A 24,987-nucleotide genomic window follows, 5' to 3' on the forward strand; every position below is an offset into this window, starting at 1 on the left:
CCCCATTTATATTTAAATATGAAATTATTACGTTGTGTGCAAAGTAATAATCTGGGAAACACAATTAAGCCACAAAAATATTCAGTAGTATTTAAAATGTTTAAGAAAAATCAAATCTCTGAAGAAGTGGTAGCCAAACACAAAGCAACTGAAGCTAGAATAAGCTGAAATGTTAAACCAGCTTTTGACAGAAACAGACTATTCTGCAGGTGCACAGTGAATATTTGCTTCATTCCAAATTTCAACTACTTCATTCAAAGCTGGAAAACCAAGTGGGACTTTAAAAGCCAGGAAACCCTATTTTCCCCTTACAATCCATGAATAAAAATGAGGTGAGAGGCTGAGATCCAGTTTTAAAATCTTGAAGCCCATGGTAACGAGAAACAATCAGTTCAATTCACTAATATAGATAAAATTGTATTTACTAAGCCAATATGTTTCAAATTAAAAACATATTTTTGGAAAGTTATTTTCTCTTCCATACGCATGTTAAACAGATTTTATTTTACTATTTTTTCCAAACCTTGTTTTATGCACAAACAGCACAACCATTGGTAGTGAGTGCTTGTACTAACATTGTTTAAATTCTGTGAAAATGAGAAAACATAATAATTGCATATTAACGTACACTACTGCTAAAGTGTACTGCCCCATTACAAAAAAGGGGTACCAGTAACATACTTATGAACCTTTAAACTGTTTGAATTATCAAAGACAACCAACCTTTCCCTAAAAAACAAACAAACAAACAAAAAGATCAAACCCAATAATTTTCCTATATTCCAATTTAAATTATACTCAGAGGCACTTAAGTTACTTTAAATTTTTCTACCCTGCTCTTCTTTGCCTAAAACATGGAGGAAAAGGGAGATCAGTTACAGTCCTTGGAAACAAGTTAGTTCCTCTACTACACGCATTTCATGTTTCTTTCACAGCAACAGAGCTGAGATTACTTCTATTGAGGAAAAGCACAAAATTTCATTTTCTTCTTTTGATAAAATCAAAGTGATGAAAATCTAAGCTCTAAAAACATGGTGGAATGGAGCTGACAGCGGGATTTGCTGGTTGGCACCACCTCTCTCCATTATCTGAACTTTAAAAAAAAATAAAATTAAAAGAGCTCATTTCTGGTTTAAGGCAAATTCCCTCCCTTTCTCATAGAATCATAGAATGGTTCAGTTTAGAAGGGATCTTAAAGATCATCTAGTTCCAACCCCCCTGCCATGGGCAGAGACACCTCCCACTAGATCAGGCTGCTCAAAGCCCCATCCAGCCTGGTGTTGAATACTCCCAGGGATGGGGCAGCCACAACTTCCCTGGGCAACCTCCTCCAGTGCCTCACCACCCTCACAGGAAAGAATTTCTTCCTAATATCGAATCTAAATCTACCCTCTTTCAGGTTGAAACCATTACCCCTCGTCCTATTGCTCCACTCCCTGATAAGGAGTCCCTCCCCATCTTTCCTGTAGTCTCCCTTTAGGTACTGGAAGGCTGCTATAAGGTCTCCCCAGAGCCTTCTCTTCTCCAGGCTGAACAATCCCAACTCTCTCAGCCTGTGAAGAGGTGCTCCAGCCCTCTGATCGTCTTCGTGGCCCTCTGCTGGACCCATTCCAAGAGGTCCATGTCTTTCTTGTGCTGAGGACTCCAAAGCTGGATGCAGTACTCCAGTGGGGTCTCACCAGAGTGGAGTAGAGGGGTAGAATCACCTCCCTTGACCTGCTGGCCATACTTCTTTTGATGCAGCCCAGGATGTGGTTTCTCATCCCCCACAAAGACGTTAAACAACACTGGTCCCACTCACCCCTGAGGAACGGCACTTGTCACTGGTTTCCACTTGGACTTAGAACTGTTGACCACAGCCCTTTGAGTGTGGCCATCATGAAGTGGTCCATCCATCAGATCCCTGCCTTTCCAATTCAGAGACCAGGATGTCGTGCGGGACAGTGTCATGGCACAGGAGCAGTATTTTCCCTTTGCCTTTATACAGCAAGTCATGGTCTCTGTGGGGAACGACAGAAGGAACTCCCCCCAAATTAAAATACATCAGCAAAAAGGATAAGAGAGACAATAGCCTAGCCCATCTAAGACTAAGAATGCCTTTGCCTTAAAGTCTCAGGGTAGGAGCATAACACTTTGATATATAACGATACCTCCATAATTACTGACACTGTACGGTGAAAAGACTTCATCAAGTTGCTTTCAATTAAGTCATTTGACATTATAAATTTATCTTCAGTTTTCTGACAGAAAGGAATGAGCAGGGAGTGCTACAAGGAAGTGTTTTCTGCAATAGTTGCACAGATGAAGTCAGACCACTTCAAATCCCTAGTATGGGCTAGTTGCCTAGAACAGCTAGCACTCAGATTCAAACAATTTCATACTGAACAACATTAATAAACACATTGAGGACAATTTCATGAAAAATAAAGAATAAAATAGTGTTATCTTTTTCTTTTCTTTTTTTTTTCCATTTGAACACCCAGCAAACTGCTACAGTTGCGTTTACCAACATAAGCAGAACTAGCTTAGCCAGCTTTGTCGTTACCTAAAAACTTGTACCACTGACTCAGTCAATTTGATGCATCCCTGGTCCCAGTCTAATGGCCTGTATTTTAACCAGACAGTTCCATCGCTTAAGTAAAATATAAATTGTTTAAGAATGGAAACGGCAGGTTGTGGTACAACTTAGGCATTCTAGAGCAAAACCACAGTACTAAGGTACTATTTTTTTTCCCATTACTTTGCCAATTTAATCAAGCTTTCCTTCCCCAAGACTGATTTCCTTGCTAATATTGCTTGGCATTAAACTTGACTGTCTTTTTCTGTTACACAATTTATTGGCATATATTTAACAAGAGGTTTTCCTCACATTCTTGATCTTAGCACTGCAAATAGTATGTAATAATATATAGTTTATTTAAAGTCTCCCTGGTTCCACTAAACTTCTTCAATACCTTTTTAAGATAAAGTTATTGCTATTCAAATGAAGAAAATCCATTCAGACAGCTACGTGGTAATGCAGAAAAATAAAATCTAAGTTTTTTATTGCAGATGTACCATATAGATATATTGTTGAGACAAACATATAGATATATATCATATATAATTGCTTATGACAATCATATATGCATAAGTTTTAACAATTCCTTTCTTTGTCAGAGAAAAGCAAACAACTTATCTTATGAAACTCAATTTTCTCACAAACCAGAATGAGTTACCTGAAAGGTATGAAGCTGATCCGGTTTAACTACGCTGATATAACTCTAAAGTTGCCTGAGCTCTGATACCAGTTTAAGCAGTAAAAATTCTAGAAAATGGATAAAACTGTACTGCTATAAAGATGTTTGTACCCATGACCTTCTTACATATGGGTGGCCCCGTAGACATTCTGATTGTCAGTGAACAGTCACCCCATCATTATCCTGTTTGCTTACAAGATCAGCAAAAGATGAAACTGAGGACATAGGAGACTGTATTGAAGACGATTGCAGTATGACAGCAGTAAAAATTCATTATTTTAAGCAGTGTTTCAGCTTTCCAAGCCATTTCCTCCCATCCCCATCATGAGGTCCAAGCACACATTAAAGTACCTTTGACTGCTCCCAGCGTCAGGCATTTTGCAATCACTACATGACATCAGGCATTAACCTCCACTGTCAGGAGATGGGTCACTAGTAGAACTTGCACTTGGAGAATAGAATGAAGGAACAGAAGAACATAGAAAAGACCTGAGTGGTGCTCTCTGTGGACCCTACCTACTCACCTGGGCTTGCTTTCCAGTCAGAACCATCTTTCCCTTCGTCTTCCTCTACATGTTCTCTGCACTGGCCCCCCACAGGCTCAAGACTGAGCAGATGGAACACCTAAGTCAGAAAACTCTGGCTTACTGGAGTTCATACAGCAGGAACTTTAAGCAATGTAAAACCCTGACTCTGCCATTCACCTTCAGTACTATGCAAGGTGCCTACCTGCACAATGGGTTTTCAGAGGCTGGCAGGAATGGGCTTTCAGAGATTGGCAGCAATGTGTTAGATAGAGTTGGAAAACCAGTCAGCTTGCTGAAGAAGTGAGTTGTCCAGCCTTTCCTGGGAACACCTCAGTGGTCACAGCACTGAGGAGCCAGTGGCAGGTGAAATGACATCTGGCCTAAAACGGCATGACCAAACATGGCTACAACTACTTGGAGTGCTGGCATGTGTGAGTGAAGAAACAACAGAAGCTTTCTTTCCTGGTAGCTAGACAGAGATTCTTTTTCTCCAGTGTCCAGCAGAGAACAACAGAAATGGTTTTCGGTTAGACCACAAAAAGGAGACAAGGAGCAGGAATACCTGGGAACATGGATCCTGCAACATCTGAAAGCAGATGGGAAGGGCAAAGTCACCTCCAGCTAGGTACAACTGAAATAAGCCCCACACAACCACTTCAAAAATACAGCTAAATGTTTATTAAAAAGAAACCAGAAGTAATATTGGCTTGATCCCAGGACCTATATAGTTCATATATAGCAGCTAAAGCCAGTTTATGGTGGTTATGTGACCTGCATTTGAGGCAATAAGCATTCTTCCACTGCCCCCAGATAAAACAAGTCGGGCCACTCTTGAGCTGAAATAAAAATATCTGTGACATTCTACCAATTAATGTGTTTAAAATTTATTTTTTTAAAAAAAACATGTTACTTTCTTGCACAGTCATCACTACACATTGCTTAAATTGACAGTTGTGGTCAGTGCCCACAGCTGATGTCACGCTGGTCTAACAGTCAGTGAACCATCACACTTAGATTTTCAATGTTTTCCCAAACATATAAGTACTAAGCTTGTAAACCCTGCAGCATTGTAACTATGTGGTAGCAACAATATAATTAGAATTGTATTGATGAAACAGGGACAGTTCTGGGGAAGAAAAGGAATGGCAAAGAAACATCGTTAAGTAACAAACTAATAAATACAGGATTCAGCAACTTAAGTGCAACATACAGTGTCTGTCTTCTTCTATCGTTGAAGCAGAACAGGCAATAGCAATCCAGAAGACCTCACTAGAACTGATTTTAAATATCCTCAATTCAATATATTTAATATGTATTTCAGTGTATCTGGTTAAGGAGAAGTATCTTCTCTTTCTCTATATAAAAATGAATAATCTTAAGAGACAGAAATGAATACTTAACTCTTGGTAAATACTGCAAATGCTAAAGGCTGGATTTTCAAAAGAAGACAACACCCCTAAACACTCTTTCGCAGAACATTTTTTTCACAGCTGCTGAGCATTGGGTAGTTGGGAATCTTATCATAAAACCTTGATTTCCAATTGTAAAATTAAATCTGTGTGTGTGTGTTTGTGCGTGTGTGTAATACAACAATTAGAAAAGCAAAAACTAGGGAATTAGTTCAATCAAACTCTTACAAAAGACTAAGGCTACAATTTAAGTTCATAGTGCCTATATGGAATAAACCTACTGTGAAATAATTAATTTTCTAAAACAAATATAAATTTTATACTGGCTCTGTCTGAGATCCACTGGAGAGAAGTTGGTTAGATAGTACAGGTTGAGAACTCATGCACTCCTTCTGCTCCTGCATTTATAGATGAGGGCTGGAGGATCTAATGATGCTGTGTAATACGGATTTATTGGCTCAGACTGATGATAGACCAAGCTTCTTAGAGGTTGTATAGTCAGCAATGCCGCTGGTCTCTCTCTTATTTATACTTTGGATTTATATTTCTATGATTTGAACAAAGTTTTATCCAAATTCTTGAACCCTCTCTCTTTAGCCTAAGTATCTGGTAGTTACAAGCTTTATAACCTTTAACACTTACCACCTCAAGAAATCTGCATCAACAAAGAGAAGAGTCTTGGTTGTTAAAATGTGTTTTCACTGATACTCAACAGTTTTAGAAGATTTATTAGAGATATTTTCAAAAGTTTAACAAATGTATGCTAAAAAGTATCAATCTAACTAAACAAGAACATAACTATTAAATATTTATTTTGTTTTTCTATATTTTTAATGAGAATTTTCAGCACATTTTTGATCATCTGTTTTCTAAAGACCTACGAAAACATTATGAATCCTGTACTACACTACCTCCGTGAGCTGAAGGCAAACAGATCAGCTAACTCTCATGCTCCTAAGCAAACATTTCCAGAGAACCCCTCTCAAACATACATTAGAAATGTTCTTCAGAAGCCAAAAGCAAGTCCCTAGAGTCACATGAGGAAAGACAGACTTGTCATGCCATTAATCCAGCTCTTTCTCCTTACCTCCTTAGTTATATCTCAGAAAGCGTAATTTAATTAAATTTGCAACTATAGTTGTGGACTTAGGTGGAAAAGAGACCTCAAGTTAAAGAAAAATTAATGGAAAGCACGTATCTTCATATTGAGCACTCTCGATTCTGTTCCAAGACCCTGTTAACAGAATTACCTGAAACAAACAAAACCTAGGGCACTATACAGTGAGTAGGCGAGGCCTTTAGCTGATTCAAGTGAATAACAAGATTTTACTACATGACTTAAGAAAAGCTTTCTAGAAAAGAGGAGGTTTTAGCTGAGCTGGTTATCCGGGCACCCCAGAGACCCCTACTGTTACCCTGCATTGAGAGGGAGGGCATTTGATAAGAGGAGCCCAGTTCCTGCAATGGAAAGAAAAGCAGCATTCTGTTGCCAGCATTTTTAGGGACCAAAAAGTAATCATTCTGTATGAACCAGGTGAGGCCAGCTCAGGCTTACCTCCTGAGATATAGTATGGACTCCTGGCAAAAGGTAGCCAGGTCCCAAGCGTCAGAAATAAGAGGTACCAGAGCCAGCTCTTGGACAAAGAACCATGGTTAAAGACCATTATGCAACTGGAAATACTTGTGCAAGGGCTAGAAAAGCACTGAGCTTATGAAAAAGAGGTAAAGACTGCAGATACGGAAGATCAGCCCTCTTATTTGTGAATCCCCAGCTGGTAGGTTACAGGGGTGCCTCATGCTTATCCACTGGATACGCTCTGCTCTTAAAATAGGTCTATAGAGAAAGTTACAGCCTCATTTTTCAGTCTCCTATCAAGTGTCTCTGCCCTTATGCAGTTACTGAAATCCAGAACATGTTTGTAATGCATGCATGAGACACTTCACAATTGGAGATGCAGAAAAGTTGGAATCATAGAGTCATAGAAGAGAATCATAGAATAGTTTGGATTGGAAGGGACCTTTAAAGGTCATAGTCCAACCTCCCCTACAATGAGCAAGGACATCTTCAACTAGATCAGGTTGCTCAGAGCCCTGTGCAACCTGACCTTGAATTTTTCCGGGGGTGGAGCACCTACCACCTCTCTGGGCATCCTGTGCCAGTGTTTCACCACCCTCACTGTGAAAAATTTCTTCCTTATAGCTAGTCTAAATCTTCCCTCTTTTATTTTAAAGCCTTTACCCCTCATCCTATCACTACACTCCCTGATAAAGAGTTTATCCCCATCTTTCCCGTAGGCCCTCTTCAAGTACTGGAAGGCTGCTATAAAGTCCCTCCAGATCCACCTTCTTTCAGGCTGAACAACCCCCAGCTCTCTCAGCCTGTCCTCATAGGAGAGGTGCTCCAGCCCTCTGATCATTTTTGTGCCCCTCCTCTGGACTTGCTCCAACAGGTCCATGTCCTTCTCACGTTGGGGACTCCAGACTTGGACACAGTATTCCAGGTGGGGTCTCACCAGAGCAAAGTAGAGGGACAGAATCACCTTCCTCTGCCTGCTCACCACGCTTCTTTTCATGCAGCCCAGGATAGCATTGGCCTTCTTGTCTGTGAACGCACATTGCAGGTTTGATTCCAGCTCTTCATCCACCAAGTCCTTTTCTGCAGGGCTACTCTCAATCCTTTCATTCCCCAGCCTATATTGATATCAGGTATTGACCCAACCCAGGTGCAGGACCTTGACCTTGGACTTGTTGAACCTCATGAAGTTCACACAGGCCCACTTCCTGAGCCTGTCCAGGTCCCTCTGGGTGGCATCCCTCCTCTCAGGCATGTCAACTGCACCATTCAGCTTGGTGTTGTCAGCAAACTTGCTGAGGGTGTACTCAATCCCGCCGTCTATGTCCCTGATGAAGATACTAAACAGTACTGATGCCTGTATGGACCCCTGAGGGACACTACTTGTCACCGATCTCTATCTGGCCATTGAGCTGTTGACCAGTACCCTCTGGATGCGACTAGCCAACCAATTCCTCATCCACTGAACAGTCCTCCCATCAAATCCATAACTCTCCAATTTAGACAGAAGCATATTGTGGGTGACTGTCTCAAAGCCTCACAGAAGTCCAGAAAACATTAGTTCTTTTAGACCTTTATGCTCAAAATGAAGACAGTAAGGGAGAAGATAGCTATCTGATGTATCTATTTCTCACTAGCTTTATGGTCTGTTCTGTTTTCCCTCAAGCAGTGAAAAACTGTGCAATGTATGCTTTTCTTCTCTCATTTCTCTTGTTGACCATAATAAATTAAAATTAAAAATAAATAAAGGTGGTGACAGAAAGGCAGAAAAAGGTGAAAGTAGTAAAAGGTACTCAAAACACTGTAGTTCCCCTAAAAAGCAGCCATCTCTCAATAAACCTGGACATCTACCAGCTGAAGGGTTAACAAATTTGTTTCTAGCTTTACTTTTCTTAAACAGATGTTCCACACAACATTAAATAGGAGCTAGAAAGAGGGGGGAGGCAGAGAATGAACTTTGGTGTAATATGGAATTTTTAAAGGCATTTCCTTCTCCCTAAGAGCCAAAAGCTGTGATCACTTAAGTCTTTGCCTTTTTAAATATATATTCATTTTGTAGCTTTTGCCAAACTAAATGAATCCAGTCTTTGAAAACCTTTTTTAAAAAAAATTATAATTTTCCCAGTCATACTTGAAGTCTGACTTTTTTCCAAGAATGTCAACAAAAATGTATATGAATTTCTCCCTTTACAATGAATTCTTCTTAACTGCTCAGGTATGTGCAACAACAGTAAGTTAGTGTTACAGTGTTACAGATCTTAAACTTTCAGATCTAAATAAATTCATTTTACTCAATAATTAGGAAAACAAACACTTATTTCTTCCTGAAAGAAGTTTCTGTACTCTTTATTCTGGGGTTGGGGTTTTTTTTTGGAGGGGGAGTTGTTGTTGTTGGTTTTTTTCTTAATTTGCCAAGGGTAATATCAAGTAATGATAACACAGCTGTTGAACCTGAAATTCAAATACTGCTTAGCAGTATAGAATAATATCATCAAATTTTATAAAATACTTTCTAAAACTGCATTTGGGAATATTTTTCTTAATGAACAACTTAAAGTCAATCATGTATCCAAAGAACATTCTATCTTTCTGACTATGCAGATGTTTGATATACCTTACTCTTCCTTTATATGAAGTCCTGAATGGAAGGATAAATGATTCAGGAACACAGACTCCCACGTAAAATAGTTCTTTCACTCCTGAAGATTTATAAAATATTTTTAAAAATCAGAATATTTTTAAAATGTTAAAAATCAGAATGTTTTTATTTCCCAAGTAACAGCAGAAAGGAAGAAATTTCTTATCTGTTGTAGTAGTTATACATCTGCTGAACTGTACTAACTACAAAAACTAGAAGGAAAAAAGAAAAATCAATTTCACTAAAATTGTGAAAGCTGTTTTGGTTTCTGAAGGTCCAGAATAATCTATTTCTGATTTTTCTGTATTATGCATATCTACATGACACGTTGATATCACTTTTCCCACTCGGCTTTCTCATCTCCAACTTCATGACTCTTACATTTAAGAAAAATAACCTTGAAAAACATTAGCCAGTTTTAACAGGCATAAAGGAAGGCAGATGGGAAAAGAGAACAACAGAAGAATACTGATAAATTATGGATGACGTGATAAAAAATTCTTGCTGGGTAGGGCTCCATGTTTATGTGTGTGTTGACAGTGTTCACTGTAGAAACGACCTTTAGTAAACCATCAATAGTAGTCAACAGGACTGCAATGTGGAAAAAAAACCCACCTAAATCAGTTAAGTACACTGAAGAAAAAGACAACCTTAGAGACGTTCAAAACAACCAAAATTAAAGTAGCATTAGATGATTCCCACTCAGTATTGGTGAGGATCCTCATGTAGGTGAGGATTCCCGATGCAGACGCCACTTATGCAAAGAGGAGGAAACCAGTGCGTCAGTTTGCAGTTCTAACATAGGAAAGGTATCCGTCCTGGAGGACAAATAGGAGTTTTGCTTTTGCAATGTATAATGCAATGCCCAATCTTTACAGACAGATTTTTAATTCACTTAAATTCCAAAACATTAATGGAATGAAAATTTTTATTACTCATCTGCTTTAACCAAAGTTTGTTGTGTGTTGAGAAGTTCAGTTGGGTCCCAAGCTTCTGTTCCAACAAATGCAGTATTTTGCCTCTTTACAAGCTCAAATACTAAAGATCATTTATTTCTCGTTCTCTGCCATACATCTGGTATGTTTAGTCACTGTATATCCAATAGCTAAAGTCGAAATAGGGAAAGGAAGAAAGTTTATCAGAATCTCAGTAAACTGAGAGTAAATTGTGTCTTTTTGAAGGCTACACAGTCCGGCACACCAGTAAAAGCTCTAAAGTTCTGTTATGCTACAACTTCCAGCATTCTTTCAATGCAAACTTTTATCAGAAACAAAGGCATTGAAGTCAGTGAGGAACTTCCTGGTAATAAATAGTCAATAATTACAATAATAAATAACATTAATAATTAGCAACAATAAAAAAATCAGTTAAAATAACCACTACTGACTTGGCAATATATGGGACACTAGAGTTCCTGATACTCTAGTGCTACTTCAAGCTCTACAAGAAGGATAAGCAAAACATACAGATCAGGCATATAGTGAATAAATTTCAAGATAAGATATTTTTATGCATTAAAAAGATGTACTTTCCAGAGCTTTTGAAATGTGAGCAGTAATTCAGGGCATATTCTGCAAACAGATGCGATTTGACTGTAGTAGAAGAACCAAGCTGGAAGTCATGACAGAACTCATGTCATACACTCTACAGGGAAACACCCATCTCTTAGGAAAGCCGGCAGTACACAGCCAGCTTCTGGGAGCTATCATAAGAGCTACAGAGACAGTTGTGTTCTTTTCAAGCTCTTGCATGTCGTTTTTCTTTCAGTATCTCAGACCTGCAGGAAAGGTGGCCTCTACTGCATCATCTGCATCACACACGTGATGAAAAATAACAGCAAGAGAAGAAGTAAGAAGCAAAACACAAGCTGATTCATAGACCACTCATATCTCTGGCTGAAAGCATACGCTTACATCTTCAGCAAAAACAGAAGCATACTACTTGCCTTTTAACTGCAAGGAAATTCAGTAATAGCCCAAATAGTCCAGATTTTTCAGCAGGGATAAAATAAAATGGCCCTCACTAAAACAACAGCTTGAATCTCTCTCTCAAAACCCTTCTTGCTGTTAAGCATGTGAAAGTAACTTTGTATTTTCTGGTGATGACAGAGGTAGCTGAACAAATGCCAAATACCGCTAAGAGTTGTTCCAAAATCTCCAGTCCTCCTGAGATTTCAGAAGTAGTTCTGTAGACACCAAAAAGACTTTATGAAGCTGGAGTGCTGCTCATGACAGCACCCCAAATTCTGGACATTTGGTTAAAAAAAAAATCTTTGGAAATAATCTGTGATATTTTCACAGAAATTAATGAAAATAGTCCTCAGAAGATACTGAACACGATTAAAAATGTAAGTTGCATTCACTTTTCAACAGTGATGTTGCAAAAGAATTGTAATTGTACATCTTTATTGTATTTGCTACTTTAGAACAAAAAAACAAAAAACAACAACAAAAAAACCCCAAAAAACCCCAACAAAACCCCATCCCTTGAACAGTGAATAAACAATTATTTACATGTAAATAACTAGAAACTTGACAGTCTTTTTTTATTCTCCTTCTTCTTTCCGTGTTTTGTTTATACTAAACATGACCCTTCTGGTGGAGAACGGTTCACGAGGGAAGAGAAAATGAACTGTGTGTTCAATGCATTAAGACTACGATGTCAGGGCCCTGCTGTGCAGAGGCCAACATTTGTATACAACCATTACTTACTCTTCCTAAGCATCAAGTAACACTGGAAGGATAACAGAAATACAGAAGATTTTAAATTCTCCTCAAGTTTCCAAACACAGACAGTGTGCTGAGAGAAACTAAAAGTAAAATGTCCTTTTCGATACTTAGTAAGGTAACTGCTTTTTCAAAATCTGTTCCCCTTAGCACAAGCTATTTTCATTTAAATATTTGGGGGGGCTCACTGCCTGCAGAGCAGCTGTACTTTGTCACAGTTTGATGAAGCAGACCTGTTTTGACAGGGAACAGGGTTACTAAGGGCTGTCATTCATATACGCTGAACCAGAGCAGGAGATCAGTCACTTTCTAAGCCCATGCCCTGCTCTTTATAAATATTCCCATGTGTTTGCAATTAGTTAGTGGGCTGACTATTCCGGCAGCAAAGGTTATTGAAGGCTGTTTTCCAGACATGGGTTGGTGAGTTTTTTTCCCTCTGCACAACTAAGACTCAGTCTTAGCATGTTTAATAACACCACAGCCAAACAGTAGGCTCCCATACACATATATCAAAAAACATCTTAAAAGGAAGAGTTTATCGCCTTCCTTTGCAAAAATTGGATGTGCTTTAGATCTAAAGGGCCACAGAATGCAATTGTGTAGCTTTCAGCAATCTATGACAAGCAACAGAAGCCCTGCAAAGCACAGAATATTTCTGAGTTTGGTTTTTGATGCTGTAGTGTTCAGAGTGCACTGAATATGGGAAAGGATTCAACCCCTGCTGTCTGAAATTTCATTGCACTAATTGTTTAATTAAGAAATTTAGTTAGTTAAGTATTCTCCTCCAAGATCTGTAAGTATTTGCCCAATTAATGCACTATCAGTTGCATCTCAGTAAGTACATTCAGTTGTGCATGATAGAGGTGCAACCTATAGTTTACTGGAGTAAATCGTCATGGCGTTCAAGAACAAGTGGCGTGACATACCACACATACATCAAAATATCACATTTCTGTTTGTTCTCTTACATCAGATGGTAACTTCAGTATCAACCTAAATGCCTGTATCTCTTAATTACAAGTAGAAGGTTTTGCAAACAATAGTGGAATAACAGTACATAAGGAACATCATCAACCAGATACAGCATTAAGGGTTATTCATAACATACCGCTACAACACTAAAAAATATGCTGGATTCAGAACTAGCACTGAATAAAGAAATATAGCATGATTAAGTTACTTTGTAAACAATGCTTGCATTTCAGTAGGCTGTCTCTATTGTTCACTGAAATGAAAATCACAGTGCTTAGTTTAAAATCCTTGGATACAATAGGTGAAAATAAACAAAGTGCTATAGTGCTGTAGTCTAAGGCCTGACGGGATTACAAATTTACTAACCAAACCACCCTTTATGGTTTATGCGGCTCATGAACTTAAAGTAAGCATTGAAGCTGTAGCATAAAATATGGGTTCTGCTATTTTGTGACAGAAATAGGTGTCTCATTTCTGACACATGAGAGAGGTGACTCATAGTACTGTCCTGTGATGGCCAAGAGCATATGAAGAGAACAAGAATAAACCTAACATTACTGCTAACATAAGCCACTGTTTCTTGTCCAAGTCATCTTATTGTTACAGTCTGCCTGTTTAGTGCATTACAGAGAAAGGCAATTGAGTCAATACTAAGCATTAGATGCACAGTCAATAGGAGCAGCGGTTAACTCATGTGATTTTCTTTGTTACAAGAACAATTTAAATATACAATAAAACCTGCCATTTTAATTTGTTATGGAAATTGAAGGGAATTTAAAATATATCAGACTACGAAAACCTGTGCTTGTGGAACTATTGAAGTCAGGACAACTACAACACATTTCACCTTTCATCCTTCTACATACAAGCTAGACCAGCAACATGTAATCATAAAGAGGATAAAATGGATTGTTCTTGTACAGCACCATTGATACTTATGCATTTTAAAGACAAGGATCAGGAGAGAACACAGTCAAAAGAGTTGACTCTGCGAAGGGCTTTCACATTGAGTTACAATCAGTGGGATTATTCACATGATTAAATGCAACTCATGCTATGAATTAGACTTTAAATTAAGAAAATGTCAGAATTAGCTAACACACAAGAAGGATGACAAAAGGTCCGGATGAAAGTGAGGAATCTAAAATTATGCAGTCTTCAAGGAAGGCAGCATACCATGTTGGTATTTTAAAAAGTCTGTTTAAAGGGAAAATTATTAGATGATTCTCAAATTTCATAGCTACACATAAGCCATAACCAATTACAGTCAAACCGTATCTCCATATTATATATTTAATACAGATGGGTTAAAGTGCAAGACTAACATCTAGTCCTCTTCAGTGTCTGGAAGGAAATAAGAGTTTGATCCAAAAACCAAATGCAATCTAATTTTTCCAGTACTGTGTCAAATACTGACATAACCTTACAAGGTAATTTGATTTCATGATACTTTTACCATTTGGGAATAAAACAGCCTGATAGCAGCTTCCAAGAATTCATCATAATTAAAGCCAGGCACAATCATAACCAGGATTTGGGCATGAGCCCAAATTATAGGTGAAATTTCATTCAGATTTGCCCTTTAAGTTTATCTCCAATACTTGTACTATTAAATACGCAAGAGAAACAGACCTGAATAGAAACATAAGGACATTAAATGAAATTGTACTTTTAAACTTTTTACTATTGCAAATGAAAAACAAAATAAATGCTTTGATTACATAATGAAGGAAAACAAAAGAGAACCAAAATGAGATCCTCATGCGGACTGCTTGAAAGGATCAAAGTCATTTGATCAGTCATTTACAGTCCTAGAGTACCAAGACTGACAAATATCTGTACTCTACAGAAGGGTGAAAGTCTGTATTGCTGCGTCAGTACAGGATTATACCTTCCTGTGTCCACTCTATTATGAACAGCATAAAGGATACAAATCATTTCACCATTGTCAAGGAAACTAGTTGAAAATTCCTGTCTCAACATTTTCCAATGACCAGCACCTCTCTGTACACAAGGAAGTTCCCTTTATATGCAGATAGTGTAGTTTAACATTGTTATAATACTCTGACCACCAAAGTCAGTTGCTTTCCACAGCTAACAAGTTTCAAGCCAGCACAGTATCTCATTCACAGTTGACTGTAGTGAAGGAATGCTTGCAATAAGAAGGAACAAACAAGCAGATAAAAAGTAGTAGGCAGAACCAATAATATGATTGCACAGCATACTCCGCATTTATTTTTAATTTCCCATCAGAAATTCAGTTGTGGTCTTCAACTGCATTTGCCACCTACGATTCACAGTTGCTAAGAGATGTAAATATGTAACAGATCAGTCATTCATCTTTCTGCCAATGGAGAATTACTGCATACAGTATGTTTTCTAGTGTTTATCCAGCTCAGTTTTATGATTTCCAAGAAATGGAACCTCCCTTGAGAAACTATTCCTGACAGTGACAGAAACCTTCTGATGATACAATGCATTATATTGACAGGTAAAAAAAAAAAAAAAAAAAAGAAAAAAAAAAGAAAAAAGAAAAGCTTGCTAAAATTTACTGTTCTTCATTATTTTACCATACCCCTTACTATCAGTGATGCTTACACCATGTAAGTATTTCTGTGCTTGGCCCTTCCTATGCCATCATCACTTCTTCAAAATGCTCATATCTAGCCAATCCTCTTCATATGTTTGTACGCGTATATACAGGGTTTGATTATTTTTGTTGCTTTTCTGCAAGATTCTTTCCTTTCATTATCTATTAATGGCAAATTCACATTCACAACAACCTAGCAAAACATTTTCCTGTCTCACAGAAGAGACTGTTTTACGCAAAACTGTTCCTATCTAGTCTTCTTGCCAGCCCAGCCCTTCTCAAGTACATTCAGAGACCTTTCCTTCAGAAGCCACACTGTCTTAAACAGTCTTTACCTCCCCTGCCCTGACAGCTTTTTCTCAGTATGTCTATGATAGCAGTGTATCTGTTTAAACAGCCATGCTATGACGTGGATCAAGCAACTAACCAGGCTAAAAATAACCCTGCGAAAGAGAAAAATAAATTATTTTTAACACAAATCAGTTTTCTAATCCACTTCACTACATGGGTGCACACCCAGTTGTACCGGTTGATAGATGGGTTCTCCAGAGACTGGAATAAGCAGCAGAGAGCAATGGCTGCAGTGCAGAATAGCACTGCCAGAAAAGGATACGGCCATGAAACTATACCGTTTTTCCGTGAAGAACATCTTGACAGAGAGTGCCTGGAACTGCACTTCATCGCCTGCCCAGAGCCCTGTGCTGTGATGAAGTGCAAGGAAACACTTGTTGGTGTGAGATACAGGCGAAATCAGGTGAGAGGATCTATTTTTATTCTGTATTCCAAATAAAGCAATGTATAACTTTAAAAGTAGAACAAGGCAGTATATTTTGGCCACCAGTGAAGTTAGTGTAAGGATTTCTATCCCTCGTCTCCACAGAAAGTTTTTCTGCTGCTTCAGCTATGCTCATGCAAGCGTGATCATTGATACAATGGATAAGAAACTTCCCAGGTTTTAGAAAACAGGTTCTTCATTTAAAATCTCATCTTTTAATAACTATGAACTTCAAAATAAAACAAAAGCCTTGAGAGAAAAAAAGAGAGAAAAGATTTCCCATGGATTCATTAAAGTAAGTACACATTGGTGAGATATATATATATATATGTATAGATATATTGGTATGTGTGATGTGTGTGTATATATACACATACACATATATATACACACACCAATATATATATAGAGATATATAGATATATTGGTAGATAAGGGGAGAGCAACTGGCGTCATCTACCTGGACTTACGCAAAGTGTTTGACACTGTCCTGCGTGACATCCTGGTCTCTAAATTGGAAAGGCACGGATTTGATGGATGGACCACTTGGTGGATAAAGAACTGGCCAGATGGCCGCACTCAAAGGGTTGCGGTCAACCGTTCTAAGTCCAAGTGGAAACCAGTGACGTCGCATTCCTCAGGGGTCAGTACTGGGACCAGCGCTGTTTAATGTCTTTGTCAGAGACATGGACAGTGGGATTGAGTGCACCCTCAGCAAGTTTGCTGATGACACCAAGCTCTGTGGCGTGGTCGACATGCTGGAGAGAAGGGATGCTATCCAGATGGACCTGGACAGGCTTGAGAGGTAGACCCATGTGAACCTCATGAAGTTCAACCAGGCCAAGTGCAAGGTCCTGCACCTGGGTCATGGCAATCCCAGGCACAAACACAGGCTGGGCAGAGAATGGCTTGAGAGCAGCCCTGAGGAGAAGGACTTGGGGGTGTTGGTGGATGAGAAGCTCAACTTGAGCTGGCAATGTGCGCTTGCAGCCCAGAAAGCCAACTGCATCCTGGGCTGCATCAAAAGAAGTATGGCCAGCAGGTTGAGGGAGGTGATTCTACCCCTCTGCTCCACTCTGGTGAGACCCCACTGGAGTACTGCATCCAGCTTTGGAGTCCTCAGCACAAGAAGGACATGGACCTCTTGGAATGGGTCCAGCAGAGGGCCACGAAGATGATCAGAGGGCTGGAGCACCTCTCCTATGAGGACAGGCTGAGAGAGTTGGGGTTGTTCAGCCTGGAGAAGAGAAGGCTCTGGGGAGACCTTATAGCAGCCTTCCAGTACCTAAAGGGAGACTACAGGAAAGATGGGGAGGGACTCCTTATCAGGGAGTGGAGCAATAGGACGAGGGGTAATGGTTTCAACCTGAAAGAGGGTAGATTTAGATTCGATATTAGGAAGAAATTCTTTCCTGTGAGGGTGGTGAGGCACTGGAGGAGGTTGCCCAGGGAAGTTGTGGCTGCCCCATCCCTGGAAGTGTTCAAGACCAGGCTGGAAGGGACTTTGAGCAGCCTGATCTAGTGGGAGGTGTCCCTGCCCATGGCAGGGGGGTTGGAACTAGATGATCTTTAAGGTCCCTTCCAACCAAAACCATTCTATGATTCTATGTAGGGTAGGTTAATTGGGATCGAGGTGTCTATGGATTGTATTGGATACAGCAAACCTCTGACAAGGATTACTTTTTCGAGTGACAAAACACCAAAACTATAATACATCACACTGTTTTTATTAACTTTTTGTTACCTGGACTGAGAAAGACCTGAGAACGTATAGGTTTTCATTTTTTTCTCATCATGGTATGGTTAAAAATGTAACCTGAAGAAACAAAATGCAAATTTACTGCTGGAAGAAAATGTCACTTATATGTGTTCTCCTTTGGGACATGACTGGTTGCCATACCCTCTCTACCTCATGCCCTCCTCCAATGGGAAGGCAGCTACCCTGTTCATACTACCTGCCCCAGCCTCTCATTCATTGTGCTGGACTTCTTTCTTCCCTTTCACAGCCCTCTAGCCACTATAATTCTCCCTTATATCTCCCTCCTTCTGCTTTGCTATCACTCTTCTCAAGTTGTCATTCTGGATTCTCATAGACTCTCCGCTATTGCTGCACGTTCCATCTCACCATCTGTGGCCCTTTCTCCACAGTCTTCAAAACAAAGGTCAATGCTGAGAGGCATTCCCCAGAAAACGGAACCAGATTATTAAGTGTCTTCTTTACATCGAACACTGACGATTTTTTACTGTATAATATGCAAGTTAGCAATTTTATTGGTAAGAGCATTTTATTGGGAGCATTCTTTGACTGAGTCATAATTCCGTCTCTCCCCTTCAGATCCTCAAATGTGACTGATTTTACCTTTTGCTGCCATAAGGATTTACATTAATTCCATTGCTATGACATCTCATTTCACTTTCTGCAGACGAGAACAGTACCAAACTTCCACTGAGATGCAGGGAACTTTATTACATACTCACATGAGAAGACCCAACTTCCTTAATAGGATCTTCAAAATCTTATACTACTCATGAAAAGAATTTCAAGCAATTCCAAAGTAGGCAATTAAAAGCAAATTTGAATTAATACTGATTTTAAATCTTGTAGTGGGATAAAAAGCCTTGCTTTGGTCAGACATGCAGTCCAGTGATCTCCAAAGCAGAGATACAATAACTGTTCAAGGATAAATGATGCACTACATGAACTGGCAGCCTGTAATAAAAATAGATGATCAACTCGATATACATACGAAAGATCAATGAAAATCCATGAACTAAAGAACTACATTTTGCATCAACTGAAACAATCTTCAGTTACCCTCCAGGTAATAAAGGCATGAAATATATCCTCACCCACCCAAAGATGAAAGAATATTATGGAAAGAGCTTTGTGATTATTCAGTACAAAGTATTCTACGTCATAAAAATATGCCTGTGCTTGTTGCAAAACTTTTTCTATATTATATGGAAAGCAAACACTATGAACCTAAACAGTGCAGATAAATCATACAGTAAAGATCTAACCTTGTCTTCATCAAGGCTTTCAACACAGTCTCCCACAGCATCCTCATAGGGAAGCTTAGGAAGTGCGGGTTAGATGAACGGTCACTGGGGTGGATTGAAAACTGGTTGAAAGATAGAGCTCAGAGTGTTGTGACTAGGAGCACAGAGTCTAATTGGAGGTCAGTGACAAGTGGTGTTCCCCAGGGATCAATACTGGGTACAGTCCTGTTCCATATATTCATCAATGACCTGGATGAAGGGATAGAGTGCACCCTCAGCAAGTTTGCCGATGACACAATACTGGGCGGGGTGTCAGCAGAAGGCTGCACTGCTATACAGCAAGACCTGGAGAGGCTGGAGAGTTGGACGATGAGAAACCTTATGAAATTCAACAAGGGCAAGTGTAGGGTGCTGCACCTGGGGAGGAATAACCCCATGACCCAGTACAAGTTGGGGGCTGACCTGCTGGAGAGCAGCTCTGTGGAAAGAGAGCTGGAGTCCTGGTGAACAAGGACCCTTGTGCCCTTGTGGCCAAGAAGGCCAATGGCATCCTGGGGTGCATCAAGAAGAGTGTGGTCAGCAGGTCGAGGGAGATCATCCTCCCCCTCTACTCTGCCCTGGTGAGGCCGCACCTGGAGTACTGTGTCCAGTTCTGGGCTCCCCGGTCCGAGAAGGACAGGGAACTGCTGGAGAGGGTACAGCAAAGGGCTACCAAGATGATTAGGGGACTAGAGCATCTCTCTTATGAAGAAAGGCTGAGGGATTTGGGTCTTTTTAGTCTGGAAAAAAGACAACTGAGTGGGGACCTTATCGACACTTATAAATACTCAAAGGGTGGGTGTCAGGAGGATGGGGCCAGGCTCTTTTCAGTGGTGCCTGGTGACAGGACAAGAGGTAATGGGCACAAACTTGAAATTCCATCTAAACATGAGGAGGAACTTCTTTACCTTGAGGGTGGCAGAGCACTGGAACAGGCTGCCCAGAGAGGTGGTGGAGTCTCCATCTCTGGAGACATTCAAAACCCATGCTATGCAACCTGCTCTAGGTGAACCTACTCTGGCAGGGGGGTTGGACTAGATGATCTCCAGAGGTCCCTTCCAACCCCTATCATTCTGTGATTCTGTAATATATCATACTGATGACAATTTCAGATTAAAAAGGCTGCAAAGGCTTCATTGCTGGTCCTACAGAGGTAGCTTCAGCACTTTCTTTTGTGCTCCTTGTTCCATGTTTTGAAAATGCTCTTAAGAAAACCTTAAAGATCTCATTGCATGTGTCTCCTTACCTATGCATCACGCTTCTGCCTTCTCTACTGCCTTAGCACAGTAAGTGAAAATTCATTTTGCAGTTCTGGCAGGGTTACCTACACTCCAGGCACCTTTCTTCCTTTCTTTAAAGGACGGGGGAAAGGAAAACAGCAATTCAAGAAACAGCAGACCAAATAATTGAAGCAATATCTCAAAAGACAAAACAAAGGCAGCACCACAGAGCAACAAAACCCTTTCTGTGATCAAATTTATTTTGGCAATTATTACTGCTCCCCTTCCTTTTCCGAATGGGAGGAATGACAGAGGGGCCTGCAATTACCCTTGCTGTATAGACTTGGATAGTGTAGGAAGGGAGGTTGCATTTCTTCTATGATTTGGATTTACCTTTATGTTTACAGGAAGCCAGCCATAAAAAGCTAGGTGCAATGCAAAGATAAGCAGAACAAGAGGCTCAGCTCCACTTGAAAATCTGGGGAAACTGCCTTCTCTGAGTAAGATTGGCATGATTGAGAAGAAAATCAGGAAGATAAGAGTACAGCAATAGGTAAATCAAATCATTAGGCAGAGGATGGAAAGAAAGGAGAAAGTGCTAATAAAAATGAGAAAAGCAGTTAGGTATGAAAAAGAAGTAATTGATTGTGCCTTATACAGCTAGAATTTAAAGTGTAAACACTCAGAAGCAACCAAAATGTGATCAAGGCATTTGCATGCTGGGATTCATTAATGGGCAAGGCTTCAGAACAGATTTTTAAGGAAAGAATAATTACTATACAGGTAAATTGCAAACAAAACAAATCATAACATAGGATCTATAATAATTCTATCAGTTTTACCCAATATCCTTCTCTAATAACAGCACTGATTTTACAGACAATGTCTTCTAGCTAGATTAAGTAAAGCAATTGATATATGGAAATTTATACGCAGTGTCAGATGAATGATAGAGTACTACAAGGGCAAACCAAAAATGAGGTTGTAATAAGTACTGATAAAATGAGTTTAAGACTGGCATGAGAACATTAGGGAGGTCCCAAACAAACTGGTGCTTGGACCAATCTTGTTTAATATTTTTACTGATAATGCTGGAACAAATATCAGAAGATTGATGATGAAATCACTTAATCACAATGCAAGTGATGGCATTGTAAAATGCCTAAGAAGAATGACCTTGAGGTCTGGATTAGAAAAATGGAATGAATCAATATAAAAATCATGAGATCGTGGAGTTAGAGACTAACATAAAACTCCATGGTATACTGGGAGCTCATCAGTTAATTGAGGTGAAGATGTCTGAATGCACTGGTAAAACACAGATGTGAAAGAGGAAAATAAGCTCCTTAAACATATCAGGCAAGACATTACAACACTGCAGAACTAGCACTGTTGTATATCTTATATAGAAACTTGAATTAATATCACATACATTGAAGAGTGAAGCAGAAAACAGAATACATGCAGAGAAAGGAACTGAGAGATAGTACTTACAGAATATGTGGAAACAAGTTTTGCTTGTTTCCCATAGCAAAATAAAATCAAAGAGAATTCATGTCTGCTCCCCATGGAAAGTTCGAGGAAGGTAACCCCACAATGAAAAATAACTACTTGCACAAAAATAAATAGATATAAACAAGAAGTGGACAAACTTACACTCAAAACTGAAGATTCCTACCTGTTAAAGCAATCAAGTGCTGAAACAGCCTTTCCAATGGGAGTATCAGAGGCAAGAAAACATTAGCTGTTTTTCATACAGGCTTCGATAAGTTTAAGAAAGGGCTTATATGGCACAGTGCCTTCAACTGCAGAAAACTGCTTAGTGATGCAGGAGGTTTCTTATAGTCCTAGGAAACCTGCTTTTTTCCCCTTGGGTTCAACAGCTCATAAAGAATTTGGATTTCCACTCTTTCCCTTCCAGCTGATCCCTGTTACAACTTATTGGCTGTGAAAAAGAAGTCCCTGAGACAGTACAGAATATGACCACCAAGAGCCACAGTGATTAACGCCAGAATGAGGAGGAAACAAGAAGCCAGAAATGTGCTTCACACTTCATCCTGCAGATGTGGACTGACCCAAGCAGGATATACCCCAGATGGGACTTGCCTGACCGAGAAGGTGACAGGCATGTCACCCGAGCCACAGGGTTCTGGTTTGACTAAGTTTCACATGAGACTCTGGAAAAAATGTTGGTCCAAAACAGCACCAGAGGAAAACAGCTGTGGACAGAGGGGAATGTGATTGCCCCTTTTAGCAGCAGCAACGTTACATCAGCTTAACTGTAACGTCAAATCTAAACATGTGCTGAATGTGAGCTAATTCAGTGCAAGACCAGCTTGGGTGGCTCTGCTTGGTGCTTATAGCACTGGAGCTCTGGGAAGTGTTATCTGAAAAGTCACAGCTCAGTCCAGCTGAGATTGTTAGTGGATCCTAGCAATCTTGGTGCAGATCTAGCAGCAGTGAAGACACACCTGAAGATGAAGATCCTTGGCTGAGTGTGATGGCTTTTGGACATGGAGGTGAGGAGGCTGAAGACGAAAATCTAAACTCTGTGAAACTCAAACACCACTTTTTTTTTCTCAGCTAGGCCACAGCCCCATAAATCCACTTCTCTAGAACACATAGATCATAGCTTTTGGTGTTGTAATTAAAGCTGTATACAGCCCCTTTTTCTTTCTAAAAGCTTGCAGCTTACCTTTCAGATACACATATCACATAATTCTTAAACCCATCTACCAAAGCAGCAGTAGGCTTCTGAAATGGAATTAGTCTTTTTTTTCTACTTTTTTAACACATTGTTTTGACAAGAGGCAATTTCTGAATTGAAAAGAAAGTGATTTCAAAATTAAATAAAACATTTCTCCCCAGTCCCATACTTCATAAAGGCACAAACGTTTAGATGCAGTGCAAGGGTTTACCTAAAATTTCCATTTCTCTTTACTCCCACAAGGCCCAAGATAAACAGTACTCTAATAAAAGTTGATAGCATGGGCTCTGTTCAAGTGAAACCACTTTATAACTTGACCAAGTGTGTTCTCTGCCAGGAAATGATTGCTTTTCCAGTTCAACCCAAGAATGTTGCTCTGTCTTATGTCTGCTGGCAACAACTTCTCTGTTTATGGTTGGGCGAAAAAAAGGAGGATTCAAAGGCTAAGTTTAGGCCTCAGATAATGGTGCTAGGATTAAGATTTGGTCCTAGATTTTACCATACCTATCATACTGGTTTGTGAAGATGAGCAGACAAACAAGGAACATACCACAAGTTACATCGGTTACTAAGCTTCTGTTTTTCTTCACCTTATACTTATTAACTACATCTCAATTTAAAAAAATCAGATCTACAATAATGAAACCACAAGCAAGTATGATTTATTTAACTTCCTATAGAAAGTTGACAATATCACATACAATTATGTCAAAGCCACTGTATCAGAGATTTCTTGAAAGAAATATCCTTGTACTTTACTGCAGAAGATCCTTCCTGATCAGTGCAATGCAAAACCAGCACTGTAATTGGTAAATATCTTGCAAGATACCACAGCATCAACCTTTAAGGAACAGAAGGAATTTGGTTCCTCCCAAAAGAGAAAGCCATTCAAGCCACGTAAAAAGTACTGCTGCAGGTCACCATGCAGCGCTCTCACCAGGGAGACTTGTGGTGGAACATGCTTCGAGCATTCCATGTATGTCTAACACAGAGAGTGAAAACTAAAATCAAACTATCCCCTTATCCTGCACTCAAAAGCAAAGTACCCTAACATTAAGCTACATACTGTAAATGCATTCATGGGAATTTCCCAGGCTTAAGGAATTATGAAGAAAACCTAGTATAGGTCACAGCGTTAAAGAGTTACACTTCACTGCCTGAAACTCTCTGTAAACATCAAACAGCCTACACAGTGACACTCCATTTATTGTTCTACCGATACATTGACTTATTCACTTGGAGAAAAAAATTATATATTTTTTTCAAGAATAAAATCCTGTTGCAGGGAAAACTGTCTAGAGTTGGGGAATTTTACTTCAGTTGCCGTGCAACACAAACCTCTGATCACTGATTTGGGCATTGAGAAAAGGGACATAAACTATTAAGCAAATGGTTACATAAGAAATATCCTCTTCCTTCCCTAGTCTCAATTTACCTAGTTTTCACAAAAGTTTAAACTCAATCCATTCACATGGCTCTGGCAAGGCAACAGGCAATATAGGAGGTCGAAGGGGTGCACATAATGGATTTTGTCTCCTACCCTGTGCTTAGGATTTCTGCTGCCGTATGCTT

The 24,987-nt window shown here is 39.5% G+C and overlaps 1 protein-coding gene across 2 annotated transcripts in view; it reads right to left on the reverse strand.

Annotated features, from left to right (window-relative positions):
- The window catches only part of ROR2 (receptor tyrosine kinase like orphan receptor 2), a 159,253-nt gene that overhangs the window by 72,491 nt on the left and 61,775 nt on the right, over nt 1-24,987 (reverse strand). Inside the window, exon 1 of one of the 2 annotated variants that reach the window (XM_074570400.1) lies at nt 1,802-1,832. The exons of the other annotated variant lie outside the window; for it this stretch is intronic. The gene's annotated coding sequence lies outside the window, so the exon portion shown is untranslated. Of the gene's footprint in view, nt 1-1,801; nt 1,833-24,987 lie in introns of those variants that run through there. 2 annotated transcript variants of the gene reach the window in all.

Source organism: Larus michahellis, chromosome Z (assembly GCF_964199755.1).
Source record: "Larus michahellis chromosome Z, bLarMic1.1, whole genome shotgun sequence".
Lineage (NCBI taxonomy): Eukaryota > Metazoa > Chordata > Aves > Charadriiformes > Laridae > Larus > Larus michahellis.